Source organism: Paroedura picta, chromosome 1, assembly GCF_049243985.1.
Source record: "Paroedura picta isolate Pp20150507F chromosome 1, Ppicta_v3.0, whole genome shotgun sequence".
NCBI classification, from domain to species: Eukaryota; Metazoa; Chordata; class Lepidosauria; order Squamata; family Gekkonidae; genus Paroedura; species Paroedura picta.
Window position 1 is genome coordinate 164,699,346 of NC_135369.1, and position 14,343 is coordinate 164,713,688.

The 14,343-nt window shown below is 44.2% G+C and overlaps 1 long non-coding RNA gene across 1 annotated transcript in view; it reads right to left on the reverse strand.

Moving 5' to 3' along the window:
• The window catches only part of LOC143819552 (uncharacterized), a 152,885-nt gene that overhangs the window by 83,352 nt on the left and 55,190 nt on the right, over positions 1-14,343 (reverse strand). The window contains exon 2 of the long non-coding RNA XR_013225007.1: positions 7,224-7,333. This is a non-coding gene — a long non-coding RNA (uncharacterized LOC143819552). The remainder of the gene's footprint in view (positions 1-7,223; positions 7,334-14,343) is intronic.

Sequence of the window (14,343 nt, forward strand, 5' to 3'; positions counted from 1 at the left end):
TTATTATTTTTAAATGTTAAAAATACAGAATAATCTGCCTAAGTTTACTGAATCAAAATAATAAATATATCTTAATATATTTTCTTACCAACAATTTTACAGCAACACACCTTTAATAGCATATAAAAGTACACTATAAGGTACAATATAGGGAGGGAAAGTGCAAAAGGATCCACTGTTATACAGAGTAAACAAAGGCAGAAATCATGCATTAGAATAGGACAAAATACACTCACGATCTCTTATGGCAAGATATAAAAACTTTGCAACTGGGTCAATTATATCAGGGTTCTGGGATGTCAAAAGAAACTGAATCTTAAGTTCATCCGAATGCAGTTTCCTTTTACACAGCAGTGAGTTAAGAAATTTAGCTTGGATCGAGAAATAAAATGGACAATGGAAAAAAAAGGTGTATGTTACGGCAACTTGTAGTTTCATACCAACATCAGTGCTTTGGCCAGAGGCGCAGCCCAAAGCCTTGATATTACATTATTCCTTTAAAAGATAGTCTAATTTCCTTTTCCTCTCTGCCTTGTATGGTGCCCTCTGCCAATCATATGAATTTTGGAAAGTTCTTATATAGAATCATAGAATCATAGAATTGGAAGGGGCCATACAGGCCATCTAGTCCAACCCCCTGCTCAACGCAGGATCAGCCCAAAGCATCCTAAAGCATCCAAGAAAAATGTGTATCCAACCTTTGCTGATATTTATTATCATTATTGTTATTTCAATTTATTTCCTGCCACTCCCAAGAACCGGCTCATGGCAGGTTACAATATTAGTCCATAGACCCTAAACCGCCCCCCAATAAAACCCCATTAAAACATGAAAGGACATAAAAACATACAAAGGACATAAAAATACAGAGGACATAAAAATACAACATGGCGGTATAACTCATCTCCCCTTCCCACCAATGCAACTCCCAACAGGGGAGGTGAGAGGGAGCCATAACTTAACACCATTAGATGTTCAAATGGTCGTATCTACTTCTTAACAAGGGGAGGCCTCCAACTGATCTTCTCTCCACCCAGCCTCAACTATAATCCTGACGGAAGAGCCCTCAATCATTTCAGAAATATGCTCTGCTGCTTGTACTCGGGAATCTCTGGTCACCGCTGCAGAACGGCTAGTGAATGCTAGAGTATGCAAAACTAAGTTGTAGAACTGCAGAGCTTTTACATTGCCTTTTTGACCCCGTGTTCTGATATTGGCTGGTGTTTTTTTTTTTTTTTAAGAAGCCATACTGATTTTCAAACATTGTTTTTGCTTGCCCCTAGGAATTTAAAGAGCCTATTGTGGCGCAGAGAGGTAAAGCAGCCAACATGCTGTTTGAAAGCTCTGCCCATGAGGCTGGGAGTTAAATCCCAGCAGCCGGCTCAAGGTCGACTCAGCCTCCCATCCTTCCGAGGTCGGTAAAATGAGTACCCAGCTTGCTGGGGGGTAAACGGTAATGACTGGGGAAGGCACTGGCAAACCACCCCATATTGAGTCTGCCATGAAAACGCTGGAGGGCGTCACCCCAAGGGTCAGACATGACTCGGTGCTTGCACAGGGGATACCTTTACCTTTACCTAGGAATTTTGCTCATCTTTTTTCAGGAAAGGTGAAATATAACTATTTGAACAACAACAACAAAAAACTGTGTTCAAATAATGAAAACAAATGAGCTTGCCCAACGCAAATTCCTACACTGAATAGAGTGTGTTTGAATAACTTTCCATGAAGAATACTGATTGGTTCAACAGAACACAAGTGATGTGGGTGGGGTAGGGGGTAGTTTTGTACACAGCATAAATTGGCCCTCTTTGCTGTTTTTCCATTTCTAAAAAAACGGGAGGACTAGTTTTAGCATTGTGAGAGTCACAGGCAGCCCCTTTGCTGTTTTTGAGCTGCTCCTGATAAATCACTGCTGCCATTGTGCCAACCAATTGTAGAAACATGGAGAGGATCGTGCCCATAGCTGGGACAGCTGGGATATCTGGCTTTATATAAACTCATGTTATTACTGCCCCACGGTGAGAAATCGTTGCCATAATATCATCCAGCAGGGTCACTTAGTAGGTTTCACATGATTCATAGTTTATAGAGAACACTTCCCAATTTGACAAATCCTCTGCAGCTGAGAATGAAATGTAGGGGGGGGGGGGAAGTTAGGCAATGAAATGAAGCTAGCCAGATGCATTTAGATGCTTTTTTGAGCTCCTGGGAGAGAGAGAGACGAGCTGACAGAATCCCATACATTTTTCTCAATCATTTCAAAGCTCCAAAATTCAGTATAATTTGGATGACTTTCCAGCCACTCGACTTTTTTTTGTTTTTAATCAGACTCTGCCTTCATAGAGATGTTTTTATCCCTTTGGCATTCTGGATCATAGCTACTCCATCGTTAGCCCCCAGCATTCATTTTTCAAAGTAATCTTATCTCACCAGCTTGGTCTAGTGGTCAAGAATGGCGCCTTCTAATCTGGCAAGCCGGGTATGATTCCTCACTCCTCCACATGCAGTCAGCTGGGTGAACCCGGGCTAGTCACAGTCCTGTTAGAGCTGCTCTCATAGAGCAGCCCTGTCAGAGCTCTCTCAGCCCACCTACTTCACAGGGTGTATGTTGCTGGGAGACGAAGGGAAGGCAAATATGGACAGCACCCACAAAGGCCACAATCCAGGCATGCGTCCTAGCGCCCGGTGCTTTCCTGAGTGCACCAGGCTTTGCCTCTTGATTTACATATATTTCTCAACCTAGTCAATATTCTCAACTTGCTAAAAAAAATATCTGTAGCTGTCGCCTCGAAAGGGAACTAACCCAGATCAGTGCTGCCTCTGGATTGTCTCAACATTCAAATAGAAAGCATGTAAGCATGTCTTTTTATCTGCTATGAGTCTCTGCTGGATTGCCAGCCAGGCTGAACTATGGCAGCCAGCAGGTAATAACATTTAGCTCTATGCAACGTTTCAGTTGCAACCATCTGTTTAAAGGCAAGTCATGGTGCTGTTCCCCCCCACACACACACACACCAGTCAGCACCTAATCTCTCCCATAAATCAATATGCAGCTGGGTTGCTTGACAGGGACCCATCATATTTCACTGTATACAGAAGGCTCTTTTCTCCCTACCTTTGTATATCAGAGCTAAGGGCTGAGCAATATGTTTCAAAGAGAGGAGTGTTTTTTGTCTGGATGGGCAGGGAATTTAGGTTTTAAGTTTGTACTTGTTTACTTGACAGTCATTATGATGTCGTGGTAGATTAAGGAACAGAGGAACTGAAATGCCCAGACGGAAACCTCCACTTTTCCACAAAGTTCTCTGGATCAGGGGTAGTCAATCTGTGGTCCTGCAGATGTTCATGGACTACAATTCCCATGATCCCCTGCCAGCATTTGCTGGCAGGGGCTCATGGGAATTGTAGTCCATGAACATCTGCAGGACCACAGGTTGATTACCCCTGCTCTGGTTGACTTTGGGCAATTCACTCCCTTAGCCTTCCCTACCCCCACCGTGTGGTTAAGAAAGTAAAATGGGGAACAGAGAACTATATATAAATCCTGAAGCCTGTAGAGGAAGGGTGAAATAAAAAAATGAACTACATAAATATGCTTCTGAAGATACTCACCAGATAAGGGAGTAAGGCCTCTCTGTTTCTAGGTCCCTATTACATGGCTTTATGTACAAAACTCACACTGAATTTCACAGTAACCAGTTGCCTTTGTGTTTTCCCCTCCATCTGAAATTGATTGCACATGCACACAAACACACACACACACACAATTCTCACATCATTGACAAAAAATAATAGGGGTTACTGTTACTGATATAAACATCTGTACAGAGAAGTTCACACAGGTCTGATCTTCCTTTCATTTCTGACCATGTTTTTGTACCTTCCGGGAGTTTGTCTCCATTTCTTCCCCTGCCCACGTGGCCTCCTAGCAAATCCCCGGCCCCACCTGGGACACTCCTGTGCATCGGCCTGCCTGGCTGGTCTTCTTCCCAGCTGACCATTAGAGGAAGTTGACAGGCTCCTTAAGAGGCTTCCCGCGAAGTCCTGTCTGCCGCTGCAGAGAATCGGTCATGAGAGTTTTATGCCACTTCCGTTTCCTAGCAATTATTTTATTTGCTTTAACAGCAGGTTTTGATGCCTAGAACTTCATGCAATGCATGCTGTCATTTTGCTTATGAAATCCTCCACATTTTGTCACCTACAGCAGAACAGGATTGCCACCCTCCAGATAAGGCATGGAGATCTCTGGGAATAGCAACAGATACCAGCTCCCTTGGAGAGGGTGGACTCCATAGCATTATACCACACTGAGGTCTTTCCGACCCCCTAAGCAGCTTCCCCAGGTGCTCGTCATTTCTCCAGGCATTTCCCAACCCACACTTAGCAACCCAATGCAGGAAGAAATGCAACTCTTCACATTTCTGTGCACTTGTTTTAGACTCACTGTTGAGCCTCTTGTGGCGCAGGGTGGTAAGGCAGCCGGCATGCTGTCTGAAGCTCTGACCATGAGGCTGGGAGCTCGATCCCAGCAGCCGGCTCAAGGTTGACTCAGCCTTCCATCCTTCCGAGGTGGGTAAAATGAGTACCCAGCTTGCTGGGGGTAAACGGTAATGACTGGGGAAGGCACTGGCAAACCACCCCGTATTGAGTCTGCCATGAAAACGCTGGAGGGCGTCACCCCAAGGGTCAGACATGACTCCGTGCTTGCACAGGGGATAGTTTTACCTTTGCCTTACTGACTAATTATGTTAAGATCAGGCTAAATGCCTGTGTAAAATAAGGGAGTGAAGCTCATTGATTGCAGGGAGAGAGACATTTTCTACTGATTTGACCAAGCATTTTCATTTTCTCTGCGATGAGGCCATTTACAGTTTCGGTTCTTTAATTATGTTGTCAGAACAAATATTTAGAATATCTCGCTGCCTTTGGAGGCAACTAATTATCTACAATCATCTTTTTGTTTGTAATCCAAGATGTCCACAATTTAGCAAAGAGCTTAGTTTAAGTGTACCATCCAGCAGAAACATGTGTGCAGACAGAACGTTGAGCATTATTCTGAGAGCTCCCATTGGTTGAATCTGCAATACAGCTGTGTGAGCTGGGAAAGGGCAGATATCAGTTTAAATTTGGACTAGAGCATGAGCAAAAGAAACCAGCTTGGCCTTAACCAGCCTGGTGGAACACTCTACCTGATAAAATCAGGGACCTGCAGGACCTTAAGCAGTTCTGGAAGGCCTGCAAGACATAGTTGTTCCGCTGAGTCAATGGCCAAGACCTTCTGGTACGTCTGATTGCAACTGGCTCCCTGCCTGATTCCATCTAATCCACTCGATTAGCGAGTTGACATTGCTCTACATTGAGCATATAAGAACCAACTCTTCTTCTTCTTCTTCTTCTTCTTCTTCTTCTTCTTCTTCTTCTTCTTCTTCTTCTTCTTCTTCTTCTTGTACCCTCTGCTCTCCCCAGTCAAAATGTAGAATCAGGCAAGCAAGGTTATAATTTTCATATTGTTGCGAAGCTGCATATTGTTGTATTTTATATCTTTAGAATTTGTGTACAATGCTCAACAATGCCCAACATTTGCCCAACAATGCTCCTCAGATGTCTTGGCCAGTTTTGATCTCATATATGTTCAACAAATATCATGAAGTGCTTGAGGAGGCTGAAGCTGGTTACTCTTATTCCTTATTATTTGTGAATTCAACTGCTTAAGTTGTTACAAGAAAACAGACCTTAATCTATATTGAAAGCCTTTCAGTACAGAAATATACATATTAATAACATCTATTTTTACAAAAAACTGCCAAACAGGTGCTCAAATATTGCATCTCTCATTACCATATTTCTGGTAAGGCCTAGGAGGAGGAGCTGGTCTCATGGCTCAAGTGCAAGTCAGAGCTTAACACCCACTCAGGGCAGCTGTCCTGCCCCTGAGTGCCTCCTCCTCCAACCAGCTTGCCTGTCTGTCCAGCAGCTAGCCAATCACTTTCCATCCCCCACTCCTGACCACCCCCTCCTCCTTCCACTTCCCTCTGAGGCTCAGAGGCTGCAGATCCCTGCTGTATGAGAGCTGCCCCTGCTGGTTCGTTCCATAATATCTGCCTGCAGCCTTTCCTGGTCCTGGGGGGGAGGGAGAGGCCATCTGCAGAGTTCTTCCACACACACCCCAGCCCCAATCTAGCACCCATTGTATTCCCGAATGCAACAGGCTTTGTCCCTATTATATATAAAATTCATAAATAAAATTCAAAAAGAAGAATTGGCTTTCATACCCGACTTTTCTCTACCCTACAATCACCTTATCTTCTCTTCTTCTCCCCACAGCAGACACCTGGTGAGGTAGGTGGGGCTGAGACAGCCCTGATCTTACTGCTCTGTGAGAGCAGCACTATCAGGTCTGTGACAAGCCCAAGGTCATTCAGCTGGTTTCATGTGGAGGAGTACATCATACCCAGCTCACCACAATAACCACACCACCACACTGGACTTCAAAGCTCAAATAGTAATTCAAAATTATGCATACTGAGCACTTTAACATGAATTACCAGTGAAACTTACCTCTTTTTGAAGTGTTTGGCTACATGATGGATAAGATTCTGATTGGATGATGTCATTAAGAAAAAAGGCTGTTTTTTATACCCCACTTTTACTACCCAAAGGAATTCCAAAGCAGCTTACAGACACCTATCCCTTCCTGTCCCCATTAGATACTCTAGGAGCTAGGTGAGGCCAAGAGACTTCTAAGAGAACTGGGACTAGCCCAAAGTCACCCAGCTGGCTGCATATAGATTAGTAAGGAATCAAGCCTGATTCTCCAAATTAATTTTTGCCACTCCTTAACCACTACACCACAGTGGCTCTCAATTAATGTATGTTTTGTGTTGAAGTTTTGAGCATAGCGATGTTCTCAGCAGCTTTGTGCTGTACAGAAGTTGCTTGAGCTACAAGACAAAGTAATGGCTTCATAAATAAATGACAAGTAGCAGCCTTTGGATGCTTTTGCCAAGATTCATATGCCATTATCATTCAAGGGTTACTGATTGACTGAAGCCACCTTGAGTCCCCATAAGAAAGACAGACTACCAATGAAAATAATTTTGAAAAATTGCTTGGATAAAAGGCATGTATCACTGGGGTCATGGTTGAGTCATTTATGAATTAATTTAACTGACCTCCTCATAAGGCACAAAATTATTTGCAGTTTGTACTGTTTTCGTTGCCTGCATCACCTTGAAATGACAGCCTTTGGATATAGGTTTGTGCTTCCTGCACAGTCAGTAGCATCCCTTTGTGAAGTGATTAGAAGAACTTATCACAAGGTTAACTGGATCTGTGGGCAAACAGAAAAAAGAAGCAAACCTTAAGCTGAGTATCCAGAAGTTATCTCTTTTTTAAAATGTCCTTTATAAATGGAGGAAACCAGGGTGGAGTGGAAGGGGAAGGGGGAGCAGTACATATCTACAATAGATCATTGCTTTACTCTTCAACATTTAATAGAAAAATACAGCTCAAAGGATAGTTCTTCACTGTACGCCACATACATAGATCTCAGGGCAGCCTTTGATTCGATATCTAGATCTTTACTTTGGGCTAAATTAGAAGCTGCAAATGTTGATAGAAGGCTCCTTGAGCTTATACAAGCCTTACATGAACAGATAATATTAAGTATCAGGTACAATAGAAGCAGACATCTTTCTGATCCCATAAAAACTTACAATGGAGTCAGACAAGGCTGTCTGCATGCTCCTTTGCTCTTTCTGTACTATATACATAAATAAATACTATATAAATAATATGGTCAGTTCTCTAAACTTATTAGATCTTCATCCACCTAAATTGGCAAACAGACACGTTCACATTTTATTGTATGCTGATGGTGCCGTTGTTTTATCTAGGTCTCAAACAGGTCTTAGAGGGCGCTTGCAAGGGTAGCTAAATTTTGTGAGCATGATCGTCTCATGATTAACTATGATAAAACAAACATGATGGACTTTGGCAAATGATTTGTGCACAGAATTTTTTTTTTTAATTTGATTTCTATACCGCCCTTCCATATGGCTCAGGGCGGTTTACATACAACAACATGGAAGGATACATGGAACGAACTAATATATAACATAAACAAATACAAACACAACAACAATCTAAATAACAATCTGAATAAATTGGAACATCAGTGGCCACAAGCTAGAACAGGTGACCTGCAATAAATATTTAGGGATGGTTGTACAGGCCTCAGAGTCAAAGTGCCCATAGCAACTATGTTGCTAATTTAGATGAAAAGATCAGCCCATTCTGTAATCAGCTTTTTCAGACCTTTTTTGTCCCTGCCAACCTTAAATTATTTGAGATAAAAACAATAGTCCAGATGCTTTACAGAATGTTTTTAGGTCCACCAACTTCTTGTTTTTTGCTCATACAACGAACAAAAATAAAATTAGAACAGCTCTCCAACTCCAAAACGTGTGTCTCATTGATATGTCTGGTATGATGAAGGTTGAGTCAAAGATCTGCCTATCCTCACTTTATACATGGCTAAAAAATCAATTTTCACCCTAAGGATATTCTCCCTTTGATATTGATTGATACCTTTAAATCAAAGTGGATCAAAGCCATTGAAAAGAAATTAAATAGCCTGGGCTTTTCAACCTTAGCAGTTCTACACTTAGGCCATGATAGCCACAGAAGGGCATACACACTTGCCAGATGCTCAACCCTAACCTCTGTAATTCTAGAAGAAAAATTTAATAGGATCTCTAGGTAGAAGAGAATATGTCCATGTAACATTAAGGAACTGGGAACCATTAACCATGTTTTCTTCGGATGCCCTTTTTATAGGGAACCTTGTGCCAAGATTGTTGAGCCTCTGATTAGAGATATGAATTCTGAGGATGAAGAGGATTAGATTTAAGAACTCCTTATGGAAGATAACACCCCCACTACTTTGCAACTTGCAAAGTAATGTGCAATTTTAATTAAGATCAAACACCATGCTACCCAGCTATGCACTGGGCTATTACCAATATGCAGATGACACCTATCTCCTGATGAATGGCTGCCCAGACTCCCCCCTGGATACATTCACCAGAAGTTTGGAAGCCATAGCTGAATGGTTAGAGCCTAAAACTCAACCCCTCCAAGACAAAGGTCCTGTGAATGGGCAGGAAGGCAGCAGGTCAGGAAGCACACCTACCCACACCAGATGGGGTGCAACTTAACATCTCACTCTCAATGAGAAATATGGGTGTGATCGTGGATGCCTCTCTTTCAATGGAGGCCTAGGTCACTGGAGTAGCCTACATGGTATTTTTCTACCTGTGCCAAGCAAAGCTACTAGTGCTCTATGTGTCCTTGGACTGCTTGGCCACAGTCATTCATGCAACAGTCACCTCCAGGTTGGACTTCTATAACTGGCTCTTTGCAGGCCTGCCCTTGTCCCTGAACCAGACGCTGCAATTGGTGCAGAATGTCACTGCTAGGGTCCTCACTGGTTCATCTTGGAGGACCCATATCCAGCCTATGGTAAGACAACTACACTGGTTGCCGGTTACAGCTACATTGAAGTTCAAGGTTCTGGTGTTAACCTTTAAGACTATCAGCAATCTGGGCTCATCGTATCTGCAGGACTGCCTACTGCCTTATGCCCCCCCCCCCACAGGGTGCTCTGCTCTGTGGGTGCTAATCTGTTGTAGGTCCTTGGCCAGAGGGAAGTACGCCTGGCCTCGACCAGGGCCGGGGTCTTTTGGGTTCTTTTTGAACTTTGTAAAGGCCTATGGCTATACAATAAACTTGATTCTCATTCTATAAGCATGCTTTTATGGCATTGTTGCTGTTTACTGATTTTGTTTGCTTACGATGACATGAGAGCCTTTCAGTTGAGGGGCAAGATAGGGATATCTTATACAATGCAGGTGGCTGAAAACGGCCTTCACCAATGTATAACCACCAACCTCAGAATAGGGGTGTGAAAAATACATAACAGGGTACCTATTTTCATCTGTAACATGTTGGATCTTTTACCTCTTTCAGAGTCAGGATCCCCGCCTCGTTGATCCACCAGCAACACCAAAGAGTATAAGCTGTACCGACTCTCTTTACTCAACAGACTGCTGTAGGAGCCTCCCTCCCCTTTCCCCCTTTACTTCCTTCGTCTTTAGAGAAGACGATTTGCCTGATGCACCTTGTCAAATCTTGATCTCTGCTTTTCTTTTACACTTTAAAAGAGACAAGATATTTTCTATTATTCATTCCCTTCCAGCCGCGGGTGTTATAAAAAAAGGGAGAATAAGAACAAGACAAAAGGGGAGGGGGAGGAAGAAAAGGAAACTAATGTCAGCCAAGCAAGCCCAGGCACTCTGTATTGTCTTGGCTGTTCCTTGAAGCAACGCGAAGCTTCCCAATGCACAGCTCTTCCAGCTGATATGAGGAAATAAATAAATAAGGAAAAGCCCCTCCGGTTCCCACTCGTACCCGGAGCTCACAAGCATATTTGCTTTCCTCATAAGCCTGTCAATATAAGTTATTTGGTGGAACAATTTATCTGAACTGAAAACAGGCTTACCTGCCAGGAGAAAACAACATTTCTTTTCCAATCTATTTATCCAAATTAAACTTTGATTCTGCGGCTGTCATGGTAAGCTGATAACTGCGGGCTGATGTATTTTGTGCACTTTTAAATAAATGTGTCTCTTTTTCGCGGTGCTTGCTTCTGGGAGAAATAATGGCATTGCTGTTTGTTTTTCAGCTGGTTAATTTCTGATTCCAACCCCCCCCCCCCTACAATAACCCTTCTTTTATTCAGATTCATGGTTCATTCTTAAGTAGGAGCTTTTCAACGGTATAATTTAATGCCTTAATTATAATTTAAGAGATAAAAGTCAGGCTTTGACAGGCTCTTATGTAGCTATGCGCTGGGGATGAAAGAAAAATGGCTGCCATCAGAACAAGGCAGAAACGGTGCTGTTGTGAGTCTCCACATGATAACAAATTGACGTGAGAGGTCCAGCTCACATGTTTTTAGTCTGTGATGGACAGTCTCATACAAGGGCTGCCATTGATACAGGATGGACTAAGGCCTTCTCACTTTTAAAGGCCTCAGGGAGCTCAGAGAACCATAGCTTACCCAGTAGTATCCTCAGGATGCATTTCTAGGTATCCCCTTGAATCCCTCCTCTCCCGTTCTCCCAAATGCAATATATTTACCTCATAAGGTTGCCAGTTTTTATGTGGGACCTGGAAATCTCCCGGAATTATGACAGATCTCCAGGTTTCGGAGAAAATGGTTGTTTTGGAGCAGGGGTAGTCAACCTGTGGGCCTCCAGATGTCCATGGACTACAATTCCCATGAGCCCCAACCAGTGTTTGCTGACAGGGACTCATGGGAATTGTAGTCCATGAACATCTGGAGGACCGCAGGTTGACTACCCCTGCTTTGGAGGATGGAGACTATGAATGACCAGATAACCATCCCTGCTGGTCACTTATACACTACCTATGCCTGTGCAGCAGAGATCTAGGGTTGTCAGTCGAGGTGTGGTCTGGAGTTCTTCTGGGATTACAACTGATCTTCAGACTAAAAGATCAATTTCCCTGAAGAAAATGGCTGCTTTTGAGGGTAGATTCTATGGCATTTCACCCTGCTCGCTCTCCCCTACCAAAACTGAAAGAAACTAGGGTCCTGTGGGAACTAAAATAGACCCATAGGTAGATCAACAAGAAACTGGCCTTCCTATGCAGAAACCATATAGGGACAACATTAAATGTCAAATAGTTATAACAACACTGCACTCCCCACCTCCCATTGTACAGAAGATGGCTGCTCATGTTATAATTTGTTTAATTTTAATCAGGTTTTAATCAATGGTACGTTTTAATTGTTATTTAATAATGCTGTATGCCTCCTTGAGCCTATGGGGAGGGGTGGCATAGAAATGCAAATAATCTTAACACCGCCTAAATAAAACGGTAAGGCGTTGTGAGGCGGGATGTGTCCGTGATGAGGAAGGGTCCGGATTGGACCCTTCCTCTGGACAGACAATCGGAGGGATCAATCGGCAGGCCGAAGCGCCTGCCGATTGATCCCTCCAATTCCCAGCCCCAAGCAACTGCGAGCGGTAATAAAACGGTAAGGCGTTCTGAGGCGGGATGTGTCCGTGATGAGGAAGGGTCCGGATTGGACCCTTCCTCTGGACAGACAATCGGAGGGATCAATCGGCAGGCCGAAGCGCCTGCCGATTGATCCCTCCAATTCCCAGCCCCAAGCAACTGCGAGCCGCGCACAGCGCGGCTCGCAGTTGCTTCTTTGCCGCCGCAGCGCGGCTGCTGGGGGCTCCCTGACCTCATCACCACTGAAAAACAAAACCTCCGAGGAGCCACCGATCACAGGAAAAAAAAAAACCCAAACTGCCGATGAGCCGCGTCAGGAGCCACCCAGGAGCACCCGTCCTCCGACGCGTGCGCACAGGGCGGCTGCCGGCTCCTCCCTGTCCTCATCGCCGCTGAGAAAAACACCTCCGTGGAGCCACCAGTAACAGAAAAAAAAACCCGCCCAAAACCGCCGATGAGCCGCGTCAGGAGCCGCCCAGGAGCACCCGTCCTCCGACGCGTGCGCACAGGGCGGCTGCCGGCTCCTCCCTGCCCTCATCGCCGCTGAGAAAAACACCTCCGTGGAGCCACCAGTAACAGAAAAAAAAACCCGCCCAAAACCGCCGATGAGCCGCGTCAGGAGCCGCCCAGCAGCACCCGTCCTCTGACGCGTGCGCACAGGGCGGCTGCCGGCTCCTCCCTGCCCTCATCGCCGCTGAAACAAAAAACACAGCCGAGGAGCCGCCGAAAGAAAAAAAAACCCGCAAGCGCCGAGCCGCCGAGGAGCACCCATCAGGAGCAGCATCCTCTTACAGGTTACCTTCCGCCCCTCGCCTGCCCCCGTCTCCTAGCGCCCATTGTCTCCTTTATACAATGGGCTATATTACTAGTAATATAATAATTTGCTTCATTCTCCAATGCATTTAGAGAATTACAGGACAAAAAGATGCTTTGTAGTTTATGTTAAGCATTCTGGGAACTATGATTCTCAGAATGGTCTATAGTTACGATACCATATCAGAGGGTGGGGGAAGGAGGCCTAAGTGTATACATCAGGAATTTGAGGAACTACAAATCCTAGAATGCACTGGGATGTGAGAGAGAAAAGTAGAAAGAAATGCTGCCAATATTTTCCCTCCTCTAAACTGCTTCATGTCACTACTTTGTTATTCATGGCAGATGAACTAAGCTTGGATAGAAAGTTGGAGGGAATGAGGAATTTTCTTACATCTAAATGAGAGAGGTATATATTACGTTTTTGTGACAAATTAATTCTGGGTTTCCACAGCTGTGAGAAATGGCATTTTGCAAGTCCATGGGGCCTGCAGTATTCCATCGAGATGCAGATCCAAAATGCAGCAGATAACTCCCCCATGAAACAGTGTGGTAGAATGGCTGGAGATTCTCCTCCCCTCAACTTGAATCAGGTCTTTGTGGACCTTTAATATGCTGCGGGGAAAGTGAGTTTGCTGAGGGTTAGGAAACAAGTCCAGACAGCAACAGGTAAGAAGAGTTCCAAAGGGGATGCCAATCAACTGCCTCTGTTTCTCAGAGTTGGAACTAAAGCTAATGCCTATATCCTTTGGAATTGTTTTTTCTTTTTTCTTCCATCTTGCAGGACTTGCAACCAGAAGGCTATTTTTTAATCACCTGCTGGTCCTGCCTCCTGTACAGGCACCACTGCTGATAGTGCCTACCCTTCCCATTCTAAGTCTTCCTTGATGCACTGTCCACCATGTCTCTGCCCTTACTTGTAATGGTGGACCTATTAGTCTTTTTGTTAGGGGTCAGTTGACGAAGTATTCCCTTGTTTCTTCCACTCAATTTCCACCTCCTCAATGCACACCTCTCCAAGAATACATGGGAAATATAGAGGCTAAACAAGTATTGGAATATAATTTCAGAGGTCCAATCAACTACGCCAGTTATATGCACATGTCCTTAAACATACCTGCTTTTAAAACCAGAAGTGGGTTTGTTGGCCAGCACAAGTGCAAATTTTGATTGGTCCCCATGTAACCAACCACCAGAAGCAGAGTCGAAGCACTGAAACTGATTCCCAGACTACTTCCAGATCATTTAGACCTAAATCTCAGGGATAATCGGTCTCTTGCCTGCTGCAAGGTGGCTGGCAGATTCAGGGCCATTTCGCACGGCTTCAAAATAGCACAATGGTTGCTAATTGGAAACGCTACTAATTTGCCATAACCCACGACGTCGTAGACAATCTGCAACAATCCTGAAACCGACCCGCAA